The following is a 25,351-nucleotide window of genomic DNA, read 5'->3' as shown; positions in this document are numbered from 1 at the left end:
CCTCTGCCTATGGAGATATGCATGTAAATGAGCAGTGAGAAAGGGACCAAGTATTGCTTTAAGCCAGAGAGTTCCTTCACTTGGAAATCTGAGCAGAGGACAAACGTGTTTCCCTGAACATATACCCCTGAACCTAAAATAAAAGTGAAAAAAGGTAGTTTCCTCACACAAGACTATGCTATTAATAAAATACATTTAAATTGATTTGAATAAATACTCAATATATGTATGCAGATCTCTTAGGTATACCAAATTTCCATTTCATATTTCCCTTATATTTTTAACGTGGTAAAATTATTTCACTCCAAGAAAAAAATAATTTAGACTAGTTAAAAAGAATAATAAGTAAATAATTTTGCCAAATGTAGAATGAGTATATAAGACTATAAAGATAACTTATTTGTAAATATTTTACCTTTTTAATACACCAATCTCACTTTACCGAAAAGAAAAAAAGTATGTGTGTGAGACCCCAGTTAATTTGATGATATTTGCTTAACTTCAATCTTAATGTTAAATTAATATGGCCTATAAATTGAATGCCCATCAAAAGTATCAAATAGTTGGTAAATACTTCTAATATAAAGGGATTTTTATTGGCTGAACCAGTATTTTTTATCTTAACTGTTATTAAGCGTTCACTACAACTTCTGTTAATTAAGAAAAGCCATTGAAAGTTCTTGTCCCTCTAACCCTTTGGCCTTTCCTTTTACTTGCCAATGTGATTTCAGGTATCTCAAAACAAAAATCAGGGAAAAATAGAGAATCTATGAGCCAGTTTCTGTCCAATTTGAAATTATAAATTTATTGTCTGGAAAATGATAAAAATTTGAATTTCTAGCTCATTATTATGAATGGACGCCAAAATGGGGAACTGTGGTGGTTAAAAATGAGGCTAGAAGGAAGTGAGAGACAGATAATGCTAGTAGAAAACTGAAGGCAGTTTCGGAAAGCAACCAACCAGATCTGGAGAGGATGCTGGCTTCTTTGCCAACTTGTCCTTCCCTCCTACCACCTCACACAGTAACTATGCCTGCTGCAATCCCACTCACTACCCATCGGGTTTTTTTCCTTTATGGCAATGGGAGCTCTGTTCAGGAATTCAGCCTCCCAGTTCCCTCCTTTGCATGTATTCCTCTCAACATAAGAAATACGAGGATGGACCTGAAAGCTAGGGAATCATAAAAGAGCCTGCCTGCCTGCCTTGAGTTTTTCCACTCATGAATGTAGCGCTAGGTTGTTGAGGTTCACAGAAAAGGGTACACATTCCATGAGAAAAGGAAACTTTCTAGTTTACTACTGTATTTCCTATGTCTGCGCACGTGGTAGAGCCAAAATAATATGTGCAGCAATACAGGCGGACACAAGAGACTTTTAAAATTGGGATGAAAAATAAAAGATGTTCGAGTTAGAAGAGAGAGCTTGATGATGGTAAATAGAAAGATCCTGTGAATTTATTTTTTCAGTTGCTTGAATGTCCAAATCAACCTTATGTGTCTGCTTAGAGGACAGTCAGAGATTTTTCTCACGGCGAAAGGATTCCACTGAAATTCAGTAATTTTGGGCCACTGTTTTCTGTGAAGTCCTTGCCTGGAAAACAAACTGATTACAGGTCAGTAGAGATGTTCGTTAGTCTATTCCAAAGTGAATGAATCTGCAGTCAGTTTTACAGGAAGCATTACACCCTGCTCCATCCCTTCCTTTCCGTTCAGCTGCTTGACCACATAGAAGGCTAAAGGTACTTTACTGAAGTACAGAATCTCTGATCTTTAGAACTGGAGCCTCTCCATCAATCTGCTTCTCTCCAGGCACTGGCTGATCATATCTATAAATCTGATCAACAGTTTATTGGAAATTTCCAAACCTTCTTGAAATGCCCTCCAGGAGATATATTTATTGAAGCTCATACCCAGAGTAAAGAAATAGAATATAATATGGTGTTATAACAGTGGCCATTGGCTCGGTTCATGTAAAGATCATTTGCTAATTTCCTGCTTGGCAGGAACCTCATAATTTGGTTATGCTTCAGCAAGATGCCTGCGGTTGCTAAGTACAATGAATTTATACCACGTAGGAGCCTGCTCAACTTTCTTCCATCAGGCAATTACTCATTCATTCAAAAGTATTTGTTCAATCCCAAGCACAAGTAACTCTAGGCACTAGGGAGGCAGTGCTGAGCTTGACTGGCATTACCCTTCTCCATAGAACTCCTCTGGTGGATGATGTAAATTTAAAAATTTTAAATAAAAAACATAATAATTCAAAATTCTGCTAAGTGCTATAAAAGAAAGAAAAAAGAAGATAAAATAGAACCTAACTGAAACCACTGGGAACCCCCTTTAGTGAGAGTGGTCCCAATTATTTCCTTGTAAGTAATGTTTAATCTGAGAAATGTAAGAAGAATGAATTTATTGCCTAAGAGCAGAGTTAGGGAAGAATATTCTAGCATGTACCCTGATGTGGTCATGGGAAGTACTATGCCCCATAAAGAGCGCAAGACCCAACCATTAAGAAATTTTGAAGAATTTCTGACTAAAAGTGCCAGGCAAGCCTTTTCATGCTGCAGAACTTTTACAGTGAGAGTTTTTACATGTCCCAGACATTTTCCATCTGACTGTTAGACCAGAGTCTAGTCCCACAAAGCCTTGTTTCCAGCCAGCTGTCAACCCAGCCACAAACACTTTTCAAATAATTATTACTAAGGAAATAGATAACAAAGACCTAACACTCTGAGATATTTAATTTTTAAAAGTAGACACAAGGCAAATATAAGTTCATTAAACTGCAGAGAAGTGAAGCCGTAGTGGATCACCCAGCAGAAGCTTGGATTTGGTAGGTCATAGCCACCCGCAATCACAGAAGATAGTTTTATATTTTCCCATCAGAGTACTTATAAATTGGGGCTTATTCACTGCGAAGGAAGTAGGGTATTGCTGATTCTGTTTTGTGTGTTTTGGTTCTAACTTGACTAAACTACACACACAAACGCGTGCACGCACGCGCGCGCGCACACACACACACAGAGATCATTATTCTATTGTGGCCAGGTAACATTCTTAAAATTGTTTCATTACCCATTTAGTCAATTCAAGCTACATTCACAATGATTAGAGTCATTACATTTGAAAACCAGGTTCTTGTTTTCTAAAATCATTGTCTATGGTTTTTCTCTCATGGAAAAACGAACCTTATGAGTGTCCTGTTCTACAGCTATTAGCTTGAGTAGAGGGCACTTTGCTTAGCTGTGTCAATCCTTGACCACTGCAAAATTATCAATTTGCAATAATACTCTAGATAGTTTGATTCATTGTCCCAGAATCCTTTCATTTTCACCAACATAATATGGGCTATGAGACAAAAAATAAATACAAGTTCCTAAGGAATGTGTATACTCAGTAGCATTTTGCTTCAATAAAATGTTTAAAACCATTTGTTCAAACACCCAGGGTTTGGCAAAACATAAAATGCTTTGGCCAAACACTTTCCTCCCAATTTTTAAACCCACTACATTTCAAGGGAAATTTAATTCATATGTTTCCAGTATATTTACATTTAGCTTATTTAAATGGTGTTTTGTAAGAGCTCTGTGAGGTCCAATAAGTCAATAACCAGCTTATAAAACATTTAAATTTCCTTTACATAGAACTAAGTGAGCACATTTTGTTCAAAATAATAAAATTAAATAAAAATTTAAAATTTACTTTAAAATGTGATATTCTATAACACTCATTATAAACGAACTACGTACATATGATTGCCAAATAGGTGTCAATAATCTGGCATTAGCTGCCACCTAAGCATTCCTCTTTAGAGCTGTGCTGAAAAATACCCAAAGGACCCCAAAAAGATCAATCCAGGGTGAGAAACCTGCAATCTGAAGCATGATGACCAAGCTAGCTTCAGAAAGGAAACTACTTAAACTCTTCTGGAAGAAGTTGGCACTACTAACCATATGTTAGCCTTCCTGTTTATTGTGACTTTAGATGAACCACTGAACTTCTCACACTATAATTTTCTTTTACTTGAACAAATGGCAGTAATATAGAACTAATTTTATAGGGTTAGAGTGGGGACTAAATAAATAATAATGGCACTCAGAAGTGGGTTTACATACGACAAATGCTCAATGATAAAAGTGATAGTTACGTACGTTTGAGTTAAGTTTACCTCCAATCACAGCTCCAGCTAAACTGCCTTTAGTAAGATGCCCATTACTTAAAGACCATTTTTTTTCTTTTTCTTTTTCTTTTTTAAATTATACTCGAAGTTCTACGGTACATGTGCACAACGTACAGGTTTGTTACATATGTATACATGTGCCATGTAGGTGTGCTGCACCCGTTAACTTGTCATTTACATTAGGTGTATCTCCTAATGCTATCCCTCCCCCCTCCACCCTCCCCCTACCCCACGACAGGCCCCAGTGTGTGATGTTCCCCACCCTGTGTTCAAGTGTTATCATTGTTCAGTTCCCACCTATGAGTGAGAACATGTGGCGTTTGGTTTTCTGTCCTTGTGATAGTTTGCTCAGAATGATGGCTTCCTGTTTCATCCATGTCCCTACAAAGGACATGAACTCATCCTTTTTTATGGCTGCATAGTATTCCATGGTGTATATGTGCCACATTTTCTTAATCCAGTCTATCATTAATGGACATTTAATTTTTTAAAAGTGATTCTTACTTGCATGGAAAAACAAAAGGAGAAAAATCTAAGATAAAGTTAGGGGAAAAAATGAGAGCTTTCCAGTTTTTATTTATTGTGTTGGATAGTGACAAGAACATTGAACTAGGAAAAGGCAAGTATTACCATTCTCTGCACTATTAGCTGTATGATTGTAGGGAAGTTATTTAACTTTGCTGAGATCCAGCTTCAACAGCAAAAAAAATGATGTGGCTAGAATAAGTGACCTCAGGTTTATCCCAGTATTTGAATATAGTGGTTCTATTGTTTATTTCAGCAGTGAAATGGGCTGAAAATCTGTTATGAAAATTAACTAATGTCTATCATCATTTCCTAAATATATTTAGGCAGGGACACCATGAATTGCTTAAGCTTTAGCAAGATGCCTGCTGTTAGAAGGTACAATTAACATACACCACATATGAGCCCATGCCTGCTGTTAGAAGGTACAGTTAACCTACACTACATATGAGCCTAACACATCTTTCTTCCATCAAGCATTTACCCATTCACTTAATAATTCAAAATAATTTTTCAACATCAAGTACAATGCTAGGTACTGAAGAGGCAACTGTGAATTTGTCTAAAATTACTCCTTTTCATTTTCTAGAATATACTGGGATAATAAGTCAAAAATAAGTAACTTAACTAATCCATATACATAATATTCTTTATATTCATGTTTCCAAAAATTAGAAATACAGAAACATAAGCATATAATTGTACATCTAAGTTTCTTACAAGGTACAGGTTGGAAGAATTTGTGTCACATTAACTCATTTTGCTTTTGCCTTTTCTAACTTTTAATTCATAAAACCTTCAAAAATAAGGAGTCAGTATATTTTTATTATCCATAGAGCATGAGTTGGACAGAATCAATGCAACAATACTTCCTCTATTCTATTGGTAGTCCATTATTTTGTACTAATTTTTCAATTTATGTATACATTTTCATTTAGAATCATTTTTTCTTCAAAAAATATCAGCTGGTATATGAATGTTGACATGATTTGGCTCTGTGTCCCCACCCAAATCTCATTTTGAATTGTACTCTTATAATTTCCATATGTTATGTTATGGGAGGGACCCAGTGGGCGATAATCTGAATCATGGGGGTTTCTCCCATACTGTTTTCATGGTACTGAATAAGTATAATGAGATTTGCTGGTTTTATGAGGGGTTTCCACTTTCACATCTTCCACATTTTCTCTTGCTGCTGCCATGCAAAAAGTGCCTTTCACTTCCCGCCATGATTCTGAGGCCTCCCCAGTCATGTGGAACTGCTTTGAAGTCCAATTAAACCTCTTTATCTTCCCAGGCTCAGGTATGTCTTTATCAGCAGCATGAAAACAGACTAATACAAATGTACATGCTGAAAATGAAAATATTTTTAACTAAATCCATTTATTGTGCTATTTTATCTCTCTGAGCCCTGCTTGATTTTCTAGAAAATAAAGGGATTATTTTAGAAGATTTCTAAAAACTCTTTTTATACCCTATGATTCTACAGAATCTTTCTGTTATTTAAATGAAATGTGCATATATTTGCATATATATAAACAATCATACATAATAGAGTTGTTTGAATATGTTGATTCCTATATTTGATCTTAGCAAAAAGGCTGAGAAATGATTGTCATTTATTTCTTATAATTTTTTTTTGCAAAGCACATGTTGAAGGAAAAACAAAATTTGCTACCAGAAAAATAGAAATAATATTTTAGAAAGAAAAAAACATAGTTTAAATTTTACAGGACATTTTAACCCTGTCTTTATAAGTATTCGATGTTAGAATTCTGACAATAAAGCTAAGCTTTTAAAGTTAATCAGGGCCAGGCACAATGACTCATACCTGTAATCCCAGCATTTTGGGAGGCCAAGCGGGGCACATCACTTGAAGTCAGGAGTTCAAGACCAGCCTGGCCAACAAGGTGAAACCACATCTCAACTAAAAATATAAAAATTAGCTGGGCATGGTAGCAGGCATGCATAATCCCAGCTACTCAGAAGACTGAGGCAGGAGAATCACTTAAAAACCAAGGAGGTGGGAGGTTGCCGTGAACTCAGATCGTACCACTACCTTCCAGCCTGGGTGACAGAGTGGGATTCCATCTCAAAAATTAATTAATTAATTAATTAAAGTTAATAAGGTTTTTCAAGAAACTTGCCTTAGAATGCAATGAAGTGCAGCAATATAATTTAATTTTTTATTGTAAAATTCTCTATTCATGCTATAAAATAGTTGCCTTTGATAAACATATTTATTTTTGGTACATTAGTGAAATATTAGCTTAACCGGCATTGTAAAACTGTTGCTAATATATACTAAGAAAAAACCTCACAGCAACACATACATTTCTTCACTGGGCAGTCAAAGTGTAAAGTGCTACTTCAAGCACTGTATTGCTTTTAAGTCTCATGTTATTGCAGAACCTGTCACATGCTGTATTTAAAAACAGAAGCAGAACAAAAAAGAATTTAACCTCATGATAAGTTATTACTTTCCTTTTATACTTAGGAATTTTAAATATACCCACATTATGGTTCTCACTTGATTTTCTTTAAATGTTATCAGTGGCTATTTTTCTTTCTACCTCTATTACATCTCACACATGAAAAAGATTAACACAATGTATCATACCATTCTTTTCTGTATTAGCCTTTCTACTTTTGATTCCTTTATTCAATACTATCCAAAAAAAGCTTAAAATACATGGTTTTGGAGAGATTTCAATGAGAAAGTCTAGCCTGTCAGTGGACAACTTCTGCCCCTGAATAGAAATCATTGTGACTCATTAGAGAAAGCAATTTCCATTGCCTCACTAGTATCTGGTTATGAAAGAAAATGTGGATACTGTGGTTTTAACCCATTTTCAGTGTTCAAAAAGATATTTTTATAAACTGTGAAAGTTTTGTCAATTTTTAAATCAAAGTTTCTTTTACAAATTCAATTCAATTCAATTGAGTACTACTATATGCCAGAGAATGTACTATGCATGCATAGCAAAAATAAATATACACTTTGATCTCAAAGCACTCACAGTTAACCATGGGAAACAGAAATGGAAGTAGCAATTTCTTCTTTCTCACCGTTTCAATGGCATAATTTCCTTGCCTTGACAATAAAATGCAACACTATATCCACTCTTTTGCTAACATTCTATATCCTGATCTTCATGCCCTTGAATCCCACAGGACCCTGTGCTTTTTAACTTAGATTATTCTATCTCATTTGCTCCTAAATTTGGTTTCTGAATGGTATTACAGAAAGGCATACAATCCTAGAGGATAGTGGCACCCCACTCCCTAATTCTCTGATATTTGCTAAACCCAGGGACCTCTCAAGCACTTGCTTTCAGGTACCATTAACCAGTTGACACACATTTTTTATAAAAATTATTTCTAAAACAAAATGTACATTTTTACTTCTCTAGATAAAACTCTAGATAATTAATAAAAATTGTTGTATACTCAAAAATTACTGAGAGTAGATTGTAAATGTTTTCACCACACACACAAAAAAAATGTAGAAGGTAATTATTATGTTAATTTGCTTTATTTAGCCACTTCACAATGTATACATATGTCAAAACTCTGTATTAGAGGAATGGGCTTCAAGATGGCTGACTAAAGGCATCTGGTACTTGCCTCCCTAACAAAGAAGAACCAAAATAATGAGTAGGTAAATAAACTTTAAATATATCACCTATGAGAGAATTCTGGAATTCAACAGAGAAATGAAAGGAAACATCCAAGGCAAGGAAGGAGAGGGAAGTGAGGAAGCTTGCTCTGCTGGGATTGGCTGGGAGCCCAGAGAGGCACCCTAATGTCAGGGAGGGTGAGTGACCCCTTAGCAGTTCACATTCCCACAACAGACTTTTGCAATCTTAACCATGAGAGAGCCTCTCAACTCAAGTGGGCCCTGAGACTAACATAGGAAGCTGCCTAGAGACCATGTAATGACAGTATTCCAAATAAGTTCACACACATCCTCCATGTTCTAAGTAGCTACTATACAACGTCATTTGGAGAGCCTAGCCCTGACCAGACTACATCCTGCCCTGAACATCTCCTGCATCTCCACATCCCTGGAGCCCCATTGACATCCCTGACCACTGTTGGGTACCACTGCTGGGTGCTGCTGCCAAATCCAAAGTGCAAGGCATTGGCAGCAATCCCACCACCCCCAGTGGCAGGATTGTACCACATTCGTAAGTGCCTTGAGGATAGGCTGCCCTGTTTGCAGCCACCATATGGGGCCAAAGCTCATGATCCCCAGCCTACTGTTTATGACTTTTGTCACTGACAACAACCCTACTCTCCTCAGGAACAAGGCTGCAGTGTAGCCACTGCCACCTATGCCTAAGGATTTCTGCAAGTGCCAGTAGTTTACCCTGTCTCTGCCTACCACAGCCAGTGTTTACTCAGGCACCACCAGGGGCCTGAGGACAGACCCACCCAGCCTAGTTGTACCCTCCTCAGAGCCTGAGCACATGTTCTGGAAGACTGAGAATCTCTCTGCCCTATGCACTACCAGTGTTCAGGTACCATGCCTAGAGGCATGAGCAGGCCCACCAAACCCGCTGCTACCACCACATCTGTACCCATCCATATAGACCACCTATAGGCTTAGACATTGGCATACCCAGATCATCACAGCCACCACCAACAACAGTGCAGACCACTTGGGAACCATAGGATTGTCCCACCACTGCTACCGCCATTAGTCATACCATTCCCATGATTGAGAGACGGATGACTCATGGCAAACCATGGCCACAGTAAGCTCCTTGGAGGCCAAATAATCAGTCTGCCTGAAGCTATTAACACTAGTGCCAATGTATGCTGCTCTGGTGCCAAAGACAAGCATGTTTGCCCCACCACTGCCAACAATGGAGCATGAGGATTGGCCCACCCAACTTCCCTGTTCCTAGAAAAATTTTGCCACAACTTCCACTAACAACCATGGTGTAAGCTACTAAGAAAATCACAGAAATTTCTGATATGGTTTGAAGCTGAAGAAATCATATGGGGACTACACTACTGCATGTATCCAGAAGCAAAGTGTCCTACCCAACCAACACCATATATGTACACACACACATACATATACAATATATATATATTCAGGAAAAAATTCTCTGTTATAAAAGCAAATTTAAAAACTGGAAGAAGTCACTGTTACAGCAGATATCAATGTAAGGACAAAAGAAACAAAAAAAACAAGTAAACATGCCATCTCCAAAGGAACATAATAATTATCCAGCAATAAATTCCAATAAATAATAAATATATATAATTCTGGAGAAAAAATTAAAGTAATATTAAAGAAAGTGAGATATAACAGTTCTCAGATATTCAATGCAAAGAAATGAGAAAAAATTTCAGTATATGAATGATAAATTTACCAAAAATACCTTTTAATATAACAAAACAAATTCTGGAACTGAAAAATTTATTGAAGGATATACAAAATACATTGGAAACCTTTAACAATATGATAGATCAATCAGAAAAAAGAATTTCTGGACTTGAAGACAGGTCCTTTAAAATAACTGATTGATATGGTTTGGATATTTGTCCTTGTCCAAATGTCATGTTGAATTGTAATCCTCAGTGTTGAAGGTAGGGCCTGGTGGGAGGTGTTTGGATCATGGAGATGAATCTCTCATGAATGGCTTAGGCTATCTCCCTTTGATGTTAAGTGAGCTCTCACTCTGAGTTCACATGATGTATTAGTCTGTTCTCATGCTGCTAGTAAAGACATACCCGAGGCTGGATAATTTATAAAGGAAAGATGTTTAATTGACTCAGAGATCCACATTGATAAGGAGGTCTCATAATCATGGCAGTGGGCAAAGAAGGAGCAAAGTCACATCTTATGTGGTGCCTGGCAAGAGAGCATGTGCCGGACAACTCCCCATTATAAAAACCATCTGATCTCATGAGACTTACTCACTATCACAACAACAGCACAGAAGAGACCCGCCTCCATGATTAATTACTTCCCACCAGTTCCTCCCAGGACACATGGGAATTATGGGAGCTACAATTCAGATGAGATTTGGATGAGGACACAACCAAACTATATCATTCCACACCTAGCCCCTCCCAAATCCTATGTCCTCACATTTCAAAACCAATCATACCTTCCCAACAGTTCCCCAAAGTCTTAACTCTTTTCAGCATTAACTTGAAAGTTCACAATTCAAAGTTTCATCTGAGACAGGGCAAGTCTCTTTCATCTATGAGCCTGTAAAATCAAAAGCAAGTTAGTTACTTCCCAGATACAATGGTGATACAGGGGTTGGGTAAATATACCTGTTCCAAATGGGAAAAACTGGCAAAAATAAAGGACTACAGGCCCTATGGAAGTCCAAAATTCAATAGGCCAGTTATTAAACTTTAGATTTCCAAAATGGTCTCCAATGACTCTGTGTCTCACATCTAGGTCATGCTGATGAAAGACATGGGTTCCCAGAGCCTTAAGCAACTCTGCCCCTGTAGCTTTATAGAGTACAGCTCCCTTCCTAGCTGCTTTCATGGGATAGCATTAAGGGGCTGTGACTTTTCCACATGCAAAGCACAGGCGGCTCAGGCATCTACCATTCTGAAATCTGGATGATGGTGGCCCTCTTCTCACAGATCCACCAGACAGTGCCCCAGTGGGGACTCTGTGTGGGGATTCCAACCCCACATTTCCCTTCCATGTTGCTTTAGCTGAGGTTCTCCATGAAAGAACGACCCCTGCAGCAAACTTCTGCCTGCATATCCAGGTGTTTCCATACATCCTGTGAAATCTAGATGGAGGTTCCTAAACCTCAATTCTTGACTTCTGTGCACTCACAGTCTCAATATCATGTGTAAGCCACCAAGGCTTAGAACTTCCTCTCTCTGAAGCAATGGCCTGAGCTGCATGTTGACCCCTTTTGGCCATGGCTGGAGCCGAAGCAACTGGGATGGAGGGTATGATGACTCAGGACTGCATAGAACAGGGGGGCCCTGGGCCCAGCCCAGGAAACTATTTTTTCCCTCTTAGACCTCCAGGCCTGTGATAGGTGGAGCTGCCATGAAGGTCTCTGGCATGCCCTGGAGATATTTCCCCATTGTCCTGTTGATTAACACTTGGTTTATCATTACTTATGCAAATTTCTGCAGCCAGCTTGAATATCCCCCCAGAAAATAGAGTTTTGTTTTCCATCGCATAGTTAGCCTGTAAATTTTCCAAAATTTTATGCTCTGCTTCCTCTTGAATGCTTTGCCACTTGGAAATTTCTTCCACCAGATACCCTAAATCATCTCTCTCAAGTTCAAAGTTCCACAGATCTCTAGGGCAGAGGCAAAATGCCCTCAGTCTCTTTGCATAACATGAGTGACCTTTACTCCAGTTCCCAGTAAGTTCCTTATCTCTATCTGAGACCACCTCAGCCTGGACCTTATTGTCCACATCACTATTAACATTTTGGTCAAAGCCATTCAATAAGTCTCTAGGAAGTTTCAAAGCTTCCTACTTCTTCCTGTCTTGTGAGCCCTCCAAGTCTCTAGGAAGTTCCAAACGTTCCCACATTTTCCTGTCTTCTTCTGACAGGAAGTTCCAACCAGTTCCAAACTCTGCCTATTACCCAGTTCCAAAATTGCTTCCACATTTTTGGGTATCTTTACACAGTACCCCACTACCTGGTACCAATTTGCTTTGGTATTAATCCTTTCTCATGCTGTTAATAAAGACATACCCAAGACTGGGTAATTTATAAAGGAAAGAGGTTTAACTGACTCACAGTTCTGCAATGCTCGGAGGCCTGACAATCATGGTGGAAGGCAAATGAGGAGCAAAGTCACATCTTACATGGCATCAGGCAAGAGAGCATGTGCAGGGGACTCCCCTTTATAAAACCATGAGATCTCATGAAATTTATTCACAATTTATGAGAACAGCATGGGAAAGGCTCACCTTCATGATTCAATTACCTCCCACCAGGTCCCTCCCACAACATGGGAATTATGGGAGCTACAATTCAAAATGAGAATGGGCAGGGACACAGCTAAACCGTATCAAATGATATCTGGCCATTTAAAATTGTGTGACTCCCCCGGACCCCCCACTATCTTTCTCTCCTATTTACTCCTGCTTTCTCCATGTGATGTGCCTACTCCCCCTTTGTCTTCTGCCATGATTGGAAACTTCCTGAAGCCTCACAAGAAACCAAACATATGCCCAGTGCCATGCTTTCTGTATAGCCTGCAGAATCATAAGCCCCTTAAACCTGTTTTCATTGTAAATTACCTTGTCTTGGGTAGTTTTTACAGCAAAGAAAGAAAGGCCTAATAAACCAATCAAACAAAAATATAGAAAAATGAATCAAAAAGAATGGAAAAAGCCTATTTGACGTTTGGGTCACCATAAAGCAAACAAATATTTGCATTTGTGGTGTCCCAGAAAGTAAAGAGAAATATCAAAGTAATAGAAAACTAATTTAACAAAATAATCACTGCAAAAAAAAAAAAAATCTAGCAAGATATTTAGACATGCAGATACAGAAAGCTCAAAGATCTCCAAATAGATACAATTTAAGGTCTTCTCCATAGCATATTATGGTCAAACTGTGAAAGGTCAAAGACAAATAAAGAATTCTAAAAACACCAAGAGAAAGCCTTGTAATTACTTGCAGCAGAACTGCCATAAAATGAGCAATGGATTCTTCAGCAGACACTTTAAGGTCAACGGATAATAAGATGATATATTAAATGTGCTTAAAGAAAAAAAAAAGAAAACAAAAACATACAAACAAACAAACAAACAAAAAAAAACTTGCTAGCCAAGATACTACAGCCAGAAAAGCTAACTTTAATAAATGAAGAAATAAAGTATTTCCCTGAAAAACAAAAGCTAAAGGAATTCATCATTACTAGGATAGCCCTAGAGGAAATGCTTAAGAAAATCCTACACAAAATAAGTGAAGAATGATACTTACCATCATGGAAACACACAAAACTGTAAAACCCACTGGTACAAAGAACACACAAATGAGAAAATGACTCAAATGATACCAATACAGAAAACCACCAAACTATAATGAGGAATGGTGAGACAAAAATAAATGAAGGACATATAAAACACCAGAAATCAATTAATAAAATGAGAGGAATAAACTCTCACATGTCAATAATAACTGTTAATGTCAATGAGTTAAACTTTCCACTTAAAAGATACAGACTGGCTGAATGGATTAACAACAAAATACTCTGGCTGGGCACAGTCACTCATACCTGTAATCCCAGCACTTTGGGAGGCAGAGGTGGGTGGATCACGAGGTCAGGAGTTCGAGACCATCCTGGTCAATATGGTGAAACTCCATCTCTACTAAAAATACAAAAATTAGCGAGGCATGGGGGTGTGTGCCTATAGTCCCAGCAACTTGGGAGGCCGAGGCAGAAGAATCGCTTGAACCCAGGAGGCAGAGGTTGCAGTGAGCCGAGACGGTGCCACTGCACTCAAGCCTGGATGACAGAGGGAGACTCCAAAAAAATAAAAATAAAATAAAATAAAATAAATAAATAAATAAATAAATAAATAAATAAATAAATAAATCACTAGATCCTGCCTACAAGAAAATCATCTTACTTGTAAAGAAATATATAAACTGAAAATGTTGGGATGGGAAAGATATTTCATATAAACAGAAACCAAAATCCAATAGGAATGGCTATATTTACTTCAGATAAAACAGTTTTTAAGTCAAAAAAGTAAAAGAAGATAAAAAGATCATTATATAATGACAAAGGTATCAATTCAGTGATAGGATATAAAAATTCTAGACATATGTGCACCCAACAGTGGAGCACTCAGATATATAAAGCAATTATTATCACATATAAGGAATAGCTAGACTCAAGTACAATAATAGTTGGGAACTTCAACACCCTGCTCTCAGCATTAGACAGATTAGGTAGAGAGAAAATTAACAAAGAAACATTAGATTTAAACTGCACACTAGACCAAATGTACCTAACAGACATTTACAGGACATTTCACCCAATAGTCACAGAATACCCATTCTTTTCATCAGCACATGGAACACTCTCCAGGATAGATTATATGTTAGGGCACAAAACAAGTGTCAATACATTTTTTAAAAAACAAAATTATATCAATTATAATCTCTGGCCACAAGGGAATAAAAATAGAAATCAGTAACAAGAGGAACTTGGGAAACTGTACAACTACATGGAAATTAAACAACATGCTCCTGGAAGTCCGTTGGATCAAAGAAGAAATTAAGAAATAAAAAAAATCATTGAAATAAATGCGTATCAAAACATAACATTACAAAACTGATGAGATAACAGCAAAAGCAGTGCTGGAGGAAAGTTCATAGCAATAAAAACCTACATTTAAAAATCAGAAAGATTGCATGTAAACAATGTAACAATGCATGTCAAGTAACTAGAAAAGCAAAAGGAAACCAAACACAAAATTCATGGAAGGAAAAAGAATAATAAAGATTAGAGCAGAAGTAAACAACATAGAGACTGAAGAAAAACAAGACAAACCATTGACAAAATGAAAAGTTGGCTTTCTCAGAAGACCAATAAACCACTAACAAGACTAACGAAGAAAAAAAAGACCAAAATAAACAATTTAGAGAAGAAAAAGGAAATATTACAATTCACACTACAGATACGCAAAAGATCATCAGAGTCTAGTATTAGCAGCTATACACTCACAAACTGGAAAACCTAGAGGAAATGAATAGATGTCTGAGCACATACAACCTACCAAGATTGCATTAGAAAGAAATAGAAAACCTGAACAAATGAATAATTATTAATGAGATTGAACTGGTAATAAAAAGTCTCCAAACAAAGACAAGTATAGAACTCATGGCTTTACTACCAAATTCTACCAAAGTTTCATGTAGAAACTAACACCAATTCTTCTCAAACGATTTCAAAAAGTTAAAGAGGAGAGACTTCTCCCTAACTCATTCTATAAGGTCAGCATTACCCTGAAACTGAAACCAGAAAAGGACAGAACAATAACAACAGCAACACCAAAGAGTAGGCCAATATCTCTGATGATGGTGGGTCCAAAAACCTCCACAGAATACATCAAACAGCATGGCCTTAGTATCAAAACAGACACATAGACCAACGTAGCAGAATAGAGAACACAGAAATAAATGTATTTACAACCAACTTATTTTAGACAAAGCCAACAATAATATACTTTGTAGAAATGACACACTCTTCAATACATGGTGTTGGAAAAATTGGATATCTGTATGCAGAAAAATGAAATGGAACCCTTATTTCTTACCATATATAAAAATTTACTCAAGATGGATTAAAGACTTAAATGTAAGACCAAAAAATATGTAACTACTAGAAGAAAATGTAGGGGAAGCACTAGTTCATTGATCTAGGCAAAGATTTTATGGCTGAAACCTCAAAAGCACAGGCAACATAAACAAAAATAGTCAAATGGGACTATATTAAACCAAAGAGCTTCTGTGCAGCAAAGGAAAAAATCAATAGAGTGAAGAAGCAACTTGTTAAACCGGTGAGCACATTTGCAAACTATTCATCTGACAAGAGATTACATTTATTTCTTGTATAAATATCTACAAATACTTATATAAAAAATAAACAAAACTAGGATTATGTGTTAATACAGAAAAATGTAAAAATAATTAGGATATAAAAGCAATTTGTAGAATGCAATGAATGCAAGAAAATATTTTTATAACAATGAAAACTTTCACATCTACATATTCTTATTTTTGTATATGCTCATACATTGTAAATGTGTACACATGCATGAACAACAGAAACAGTGATTTCAAGATGATGATTAACATTGGGAAGAAAGAGATGACAAAGAAATGAATAATGTCTTGAACATAAGTCTTCAACTATCTCTGGAATTGATACACTTTAAAAAATATCTGTTGCGGATGCTGAAAAAAAATAGTTTTCCTAAAACTAGCTGGCTGACACATTGTTTTTTATGTTATGTTACACAATTTTATTTCTGTTTTAAATATTCCATAATTTTAGAAAATAAAATAATAACCTAAGTGTCATTGAGGTAGATTTTCTTTTTCTACTAACTTTCACTCTCCCTTTGTTCCACCTCATAGGAAGCATATTTTTACCTACGCAATGATATGCGGCTCAGCCATAAGGTTTCCTTTGGCTAACAGAATATGGGCACAAGTGACATGTTGCCAGTTTTGAGTAATGGTTGTAAAAGGCATGGCAAGTTTCTGATTCCCATTTGTTTCTGTACACTACCACAAAAACATCACATCCCAGATGTGTGCCTCACGACACTGGTCTTAGAATGAGAGAAGACACTGAAGTTACTCTAAATTTGCCATTGAACTTGGAGCAGAGTCAGTACCTAACCCACAGACATTGACATGAAATATAACTGAGAAGTAAATCTATAGTTATGTAAGGTACTGAAAGTCAAAGGTTATTTGTTGCAGAACCTTTTGCAGCAGAAGCTGTCAAATAAGTCTAATATTATTATATTAGAGAATATTAATAAAAAATATCATAAAATTTTATATTAGTATGTAAAACTGCCTCAAATATTCAAAGCCAGAGCCATATCCATAAAATACACCTAATGCCCTTAATTTGAAGTTGGTTCCTGTTCACTACTCCCAATTCAATACACAACATGAAGACATACACCTTGCAAACTTCTACAATTAATGATCAGCAAAAAATAAATGGTATATCTAACATGTATAATTCATTTTAAGAAAGAAAGAATGAGGTTTAAATATTGCTGAAGTATAATACCAGCAAAAAAAGAAGAATGTGATTTTGAATATACTCATTGCTGTAAGATCTTTCTCATTTGAGAAATAGACTTTTAGGGTTAATTTTCATCAGCCAAGTACCAACTATAATCTTTCACATAATTTATGTGTAGAGAAAATAGCCTCCGAAGTGTAGAACTTCTTATAATAAATGATTATGATTTTTTTTTTTTTTTTTTTTTTTTTTTTTGAGACGGAGTCTCACTCTCTCACCCAGACTGGAGTGCAGTGGCGCGATCTTGGCTCACTGCAACCTCCTGGGTTCAAGTGATTCTCCTGCCTCAGCCTCTTGAGTAGCTGGGATTACAGGCATGTGCTACCATGCCTGGCTTATTTTTGTATTTTTAGTAGAGACATGGTTTCACCATGTTGGTCAGGCTGGTCTCCAACAAGAGAAGAGACTGCCTCAAAATTACTGTGTTCTTTGTAGTGAAGCTAAGGGCAGTGATGAAGAAGGAGTAAGAGTTTGGATCCTACCCATTTACTGAATCACGGAATTAGAGTTGAAGCCCTACCAATCCCCACTGTACTCCTATGTACTGACAATGGGAAAAGTTGTCAACAAGTGTTTGGTAACCATCAGGCTTCCTATTCAGTATAATCCCATACTCCCTCTGAAAACAATTAAGATACTAATTAAAATACTTTAAGAAATTGTTTTAAAAGCTTCAAAGAACTGATAAGATAAAATGAATCAATAAGCCAAAATATAAGTATGAAATTCTCCAGAAAAGCAGACAGAGCACAGCAGTCATGCTTTACCTGAAGACATTTGCCAATCATGGTAATATTGTACTGATGCTTATTGGTCTTATAAGGCATAAGGACAGAACCCAAAGACCTAGAGCTGTCCACGTTGCAGAGTGTAGATAGAAAACCACTCATACACTTCTACCGGGAAAGCTAGGACTCTAAAGGCTACATCCTCTATGTAAAAGTGAATCTGGAGTAAATCCATCCACACTTCTCCATTCCCAAGGGATTTCAAGGAAAGTAATTTGACAATAAGCGGACTTGGTAGTGTGTACAGTATTTGTGAGTGGTTGTGTAATAAACTTAAGTCTCAGTTGTGGCCATAACACTTTATCAATACAAACACAAAAGTGCTGCCTGCAGTCAGAAAAACGCCTCACATCTAATCAGTATCACCACATGATGGTTGTTTGATTTGCATATATATAAAATTCAAGAAAGATGGCTGCAGTACCACAACCAGATATTTGGAAATCACATCAAGGTTTAATATTTTAGAATTCTCTGCTTTATGTACAGGTAAATATCACAACCAGTTGGGTGGTATTAACAACAAGTATGTGCACTTATCATATGGAGAACCATTTTATTATGGTTTGCAAATTACTAAGGTATAAACCCCAAACTTTCGTACCTCAATGACATTTGTTTCCACTGGAAATATTTCTCCAGTTTTCTAACAATAGATGGTGAAATCTCTAATCAAAGACTCACCTCACTCTGATCAAAGACTTTATAAGAGGCCCACACTACTGTAATAATTAAGTGGGAGGGAGAGAGAAGGAAACACAGAGAGAAGAAGGAGGAGGAGAAGACAGAAGTGGGGAGGAAGAGAGAGAGAGAATCTGAATCCATATCTCCAGGGTGACTAATGGACCACCATAAATATCCACCCAGATAAGGCATTTTTGCCTCCAACCTAGTGAAATATGTGTGTGACATGTGTATTAATAGGAAGGCTAAATTTAAATAAATTATATAGTTTATATTAGATAATCTTATAGTACATTGAATAATTCCATAGTGAATACAAGTAATTTGAAAAAGCTCTTCCTAGTCACTCTCTAGTCAACATTATTTTGTTAAAGGTAGTGGATGAAATATGTTGCAGTTTCTTATAGATCTTGAATCCTCCTCTTTTCACTCATATTATAGCATTAACAAGATGTGGCAAAAACCATTCCTTAGAAGTGGAAACCACATTCAATCCCTCTCAGCCCAAACCCACATCACCTAAGTATTATAGTTTTAAAAATAAAGCCAAACAAATTGAATGTCAATTATCCCTATTAACAGAAGCAAAGAAAAATCTCTAAAAGTGTTGACTTCAACTTAGTCACAAAGAATTCCCATAATTTTCCAAGCAGAGAAAAAAAATCCCAGTCAAAATAAACTAAGCATGAAAGGAAACAATATAGTGTGCTCAAGAACCAGCTTATATAACAGAATGCAGAAACCAAACCACAACCTGTTGAGTTGGAGCTTTCCAGTCCAGGTTATAAATTAATGACAGTGTTAAAATATTTAAAGAAATAACAGGCAAGATTGGCAATATCCACAGAGAATGATAAACTACAAACATAATTGTATGAATATGAAGAGAATCAAAAGCTCAGAAATTAAAGCATCATAAATTTAAAACTCAATCAACTAGATAGGACCAGGTGAAGAAAAAAAGTGGTGAACTATTAGACAATAAGTCGGAAAAAAAACCCATATATATATATATATATATATAATATATAAAATAGAATCAAATATAACATGTCTATCCAAAGCTCCAGAAGGTGAGAGAAATAGAATGGCATAGATGCATATTTCAAGATACAGAGTCTAAGAACATTTGAAAACTGATAAAAGACATCAAGTCAAAATAGTCCAATAAAGAATAAATTAAAAGGACTCCCACACCTAGGCATATCATTGTAAAATTGAAGAAAACCAGTGGCACACTGGGAAAATTTAAAAGCTAAAAAAACATATAATTTAAAGGAGTAATAATTTGACAGAGAGCTCACTTCTCAATAGCAATAATATAAACCAGAATTCAGTGATTATAACTTCCAAAGAAATAAATGTCAACTTCAAAAAATATAGGAAAAGAAAATTTCTTTCAAGAATGGAGGTAAAAAAAAAAAAAAAAAGGCATTTTCAGAAAAAAAATGTATTTATCACAGGTGAAATTGTACTGAAGTCTAAATGATGTACTCTATGCCAGGGTTCCCTGACCCCCAGACCAAGGACTGGTACCCCAGTCCGTGGCCTGTTAGGAACCTGGCTGCACAGAAGAGGTGAGCAGTGAGCAAGCAAGCAAACTTCATCTGTATTTACAGCCATTCTTCATTGGTTGTGTTACCACCTGAGCTCTGCCTTCTGTTAGATCAGAGGAGGTATTAGATTCTCACAGGGACACAAACCCTATTGTAAAGTACACATGCAAGCGATCTAAGTTGCATGCTCCTTGTGAGAATCTAGTGCCTGATGATCTGTCACTCTCTCCCATCACCCCCAGATGGGACCATCTGGTTGCAGAAAAACAAGCTCAGGGCTCCCACTGGTTCTATATTATGGTTAGTTGTATAATTATTTCATCATATATTACAATGTAGTAATAATAAAAATAAAGCACACAATAAATGTAATGCCCTTGAATCATCCCAAAACCATACCCCTAACTCCAGTTTGTGGAAAAATTGTCTTCCAGGAATCCAGTCCCTGATGCCAAAAGGTTGGGGACCAGTACTCTAGACAAAAAGAAAGAGGCCCCAGATGAAGGGATAAAATCAATGGAAGAAAGAAAGCACAGAAAGTGATAAACATATGAGTATATCTAAATGACTAGTTACTGAGTAAAACATATCATGTAATGTTTAACAGAGTTATATATGTAGAATTAAAATATTGAACAGAAGTAAGTTGCTATGAGCAGAGCAAATTAAATCATTCTGTTGGTTTTATATGATCTTGGAAGAAAGCAACGATACTGATTAGAGTTCAATATTGAAAATTTGCATTTGTAATTGCCATGGTAATCCCTATCTCAGTTAAAAAAAAAAAGTGTATACCTTACAACTACTGTGGTAGCAAGAAAAATGTATCATGAGACAAAATTAATTCCAAAGAAGGCAAGAAATAAGAAAAAGAATACTTAGAATCAATAGGAAAACAATATATAAAAGTGAATCCAATTATATTACAAATCAGTGTAAGTACAACCAGACTAAATTCTCTAGCTAAAGAACAAAGATTTAAAAATTGAACTTAAAAATCAATGTATATGCTTTTTATGCATTTAAAAATAAATATAGAAAGTAAAAGAATGGAAAGATGTGAACCAAGAAAATTGGGATTGTTATATAATTTACTGAGAAAGTATTATAAAATGAAAGGCATTACCAAAGATAAAGACTTTTATTTTATAACAAGTAAACATTAATTTTGTGAGGAAGACATTGCAATTTGAAATTTCTATGAAACCTAATAACAGGTATGTGTATCAGCATTAATGAATCATATATATATATACATATATATAATTTTGAACAAAATAAGTCACAGAAGTAAACCTGAAGTATTATCCCATTTTTATAAATTTCCAAAACAGGCTAAACTAAATGACATGTTTTAGGCATAAATATATGCGTCTGATAAAAATAAAAAGAAAATAAGAGAATGAGTAACACAAAATTCAGATTGGTGATTATTTGGATTGGTGGGAGAGAAGGGAAGAAGAAACACTAGAGGGACACCTCAGGGAATTCTAAGTAGATGGCAGTATCTTCACTGTTAGGCTGAGTGGTGATAACAGGGATGCTTGCTTTAATATTATTCCTTAAAATGTGTGTATATATTTGTACATTTATATTTATATATTATATATTTCACAATTTAAAAAATGTAAAACCAAGATCCAAAATATATAAATGACATACTTAAGGTAACACAGCTAGTAATAACAGCTAAAATCTCTGGCTCCCAGTATGTTATTCTTTCCATTACAATGTGACTTATTTAACTTCCTTGATAACATCTCATTCTTTTTATTCCTAAGTGGTCCAGTTGTATAAAAATATATGATATGTTTATATATACTCATAGATTTCATGGGAAATATATATAAGTCCTGTTTTTACTTTGTTCTGGAAACTCATTTAGTAACTCAAGCATGCATTTCTGAATAACCACGGAGTTCCCTAGTGTAATATCCCAATTTGTAATTGTCTAGGACAACTGTCATTTTGTCCAGATGAAATCACTTTCTTCTTTCATTAACAGAATTCTCCTTTACTATGGGCATATTACTTTATGAGTTTCCAGCTAAATTCACTCTTTTGGCTCCTGCCACAGAGATAGATAACCTGAAACGTAGGTCTAGCTAATAAGAATACCAAGCCCCTGAACAGCAGTGACGGGTTGCGTTGGTCATGTGACCTGAGATAGGTCAATAAAAGATGTCTCAAAAGTGTTATGTTGGATTAATTGGGAAATATACTTTCTCTTTTTCTAGAATTATTGGTATTAAAGATTATGTAAGACTGGGGATACCCAGTGGTCTCTAGCATCTCATGGCTATAGCCAGCCTTAGAATGTTACTAACACAGAGGACAATAGAGTTAAGAAATAGAGAACAAAAATTGTAGATTTCTGATGACATTATTTAATATCCCTCGATTCAAATAATTTGAGCCAATCAGTTACCACTGTTTCTTTTTTTTTTTTTTTTTATTAAGGAAATCCAAGTTAGTTTTACCACTTGTAACCCAAAAGTATTAACTATCTCAAATGTTCTAAAATCTTAAATTAGGGCTTGAAACTGAGAGACCTATAGGGGCCAAGCTCTCAAATAGGTTAAGAAAGCCAGGTAATGCTGGCCAAACCCTTACTCCCTTATTTCCCACAGCCCTCAAAACTCCTACTTTGTCCCATGCAAAAGAATTTTAAAACATTATTGATTTTAAACAAGCATTTTGTTTTCTTGTCTTAGACAACTGCAACAAACAATAGAACATTTGGATTGACAGATCTGGAGGGTTCATCCCCCATCAGAAAGAGCAGCTGCTATAAGGCTACAGTAGACTTGTTTCACTCAAGCACGTGGGACCAGTGTGGACATATTTCCTGATTTTTTTCAGAGAAGATGGAATTTTTTTTGAGAGAAATTTCCCATTTTTTAAATGTGGTGATCAATTCAAGTTTGTTTTAAACACTGTCTGTGCCAAACAAAACACATCTGTAGATCTGCAGACAAAATTCCTCTTGGGGGTCAGCAGTTTGGAACATTTCCCTAATAGTGATTGCCTCACTCAGTATGACTTTTTAAATAGTTCTCCATAGGGCTCTCTCTCTCTCTCTCTCTCTCTCTCTCTCTCTCTCTCGCTCGCTCGCACACACACACACACACTCACTTTCACATGTACACACTCATTTACATCAAAATATTGCTTCTGACCTTCTTGTATTCAGTTGATTGTGTCAATTTGTAAGTAGAAATACTCAGTTGGGAAGTTTAAGTAGGAAAAATTGTAAGTTAAGCTTTTACAGGCTGTAAGGTAAAGAGACTTTCATGATGTTTGTTAGTTAATGGCTGTAAATTGTTAAGAAAAAGAAAAATAAGTTAATGAACACTACTAGTCAGGACATTGGTTTAAACACTAAGTTTAAACAATAAAAATATATAGAAAAATAAAACTGGTAAGTGATTGGATCAAATTATTTGAATCTAGGGATATAAAATCATGTCATCAGAAATCTACAGCTTTAAAGATGCATTGTTAAATATAGAGAAATACCTTATTAAACGTAATGTAGGTAAAAAGTTATGTGATCAGGCATATTTTGAAATAGACATGCAGACACACATACACACGCGCACAGACACTTACATACATCATAGCTTTAGAAGTTAAAAAATCTTGAATTACAATTAATCAAGCTTGATTTAGTCCACAAAATGAATGACTTTTTGAGGAAGACAGATGAAGTTTCCAACAAGGTATGGATATTTTTATGTTTTATAAGGTACTTTGCTTTCTTACTGACACAAAACAAAGAGAAACTTGGGTAGACTTTGGAAATAATTTGCTCAGATAAGAATGCTTGAGTCCATTAGGTTGAAGAAAATTAGTGGTGAATAAAAGAGCCAGCATAAATCTGTTATGCAATGTATATTTTGGCCACAGCACATACCTCTCTTTTACTCAGTGGCACAGATGTAAAGACTGTCATTAAAATAAATGTATGTAAATACATTTAATATGGTCCCATTTAGGGTGAAGGCAAAGAGCATTATCATGATTCCATTTATATATTGGCTTGCATTACTAGCCATGATGTCAGCAGAAAAAATCTAAGTCCATTATAAGGACTATGATGAAGAATGACAAAATAAACCAAAAAGCTTCTTATCCACCTTAAGTGATGGCACTAAGATGGTGCCTCCATAATCATGGTGCGTAAAGAACTTCAATAGTTACCTATTGCTACATTAAAAACCACCCCCAAAACTTGGTGACTTCAAATAATATCTGTGTCTTACTGCTGATAAGTTTATAGCATGGCTTGCAGTTCTGGTTTTGTCTTGGCTTCCTCATGCTTCTGCAGTCATCTGTGGGACGGGTAAACAACTGTGTTAATTTTGTCTGGCGCATTCCCGTGTCTGCGGTCAGTCTGCCATCAACTATGAAAACTCAACTCCCCTCCATGTGCTTTTTCATCCTTCAATAGGTCAGCCCAGGCTTGATCTCACAATAAAGACAGAGGGACAAGAAGGAGAACAAAAGTGTGCAAGGACACTTAAACTTTAAGCTTTGAACTTGCAAGTTGTCACTTCTGACACATTCGACTACCCAAAACAGTCATATCCCAGATTCAAGGAGTGGGGAAAGAAACTCCAGCTTATAATAGACAGAACTGCAAAGTCACACTGTAAAATGTGTGAAAACAGGTAGGGCTAGAAAATTTTACCATTGTTGTAATCATTCTGCCAAATGACATCCAGCTGTGATAATGGACATAAAAGTTCTTTGAATTTTCTTTAAAAGGAAATATAATTTATAGGAACTTACACAGTCCATCACGCACAC

Source organism: Rhinopithecus roxellana, chromosome 10 (assembly GCF_007565055.1).
Source record: "Rhinopithecus roxellana isolate Shanxi Qingling chromosome 10, ASM756505v1, whole genome shotgun sequence".
Taxonomy (NCBI): domain Eukaryota; kingdom Metazoa; phylum Chordata; class Mammalia; order Primates; family Cercopithecidae; genus Rhinopithecus; species Rhinopithecus roxellana.
The sequence above is the reverse complement of the archived record's forward strand: the minus strand, read 5'-3'. Positions refer to the sequence as shown.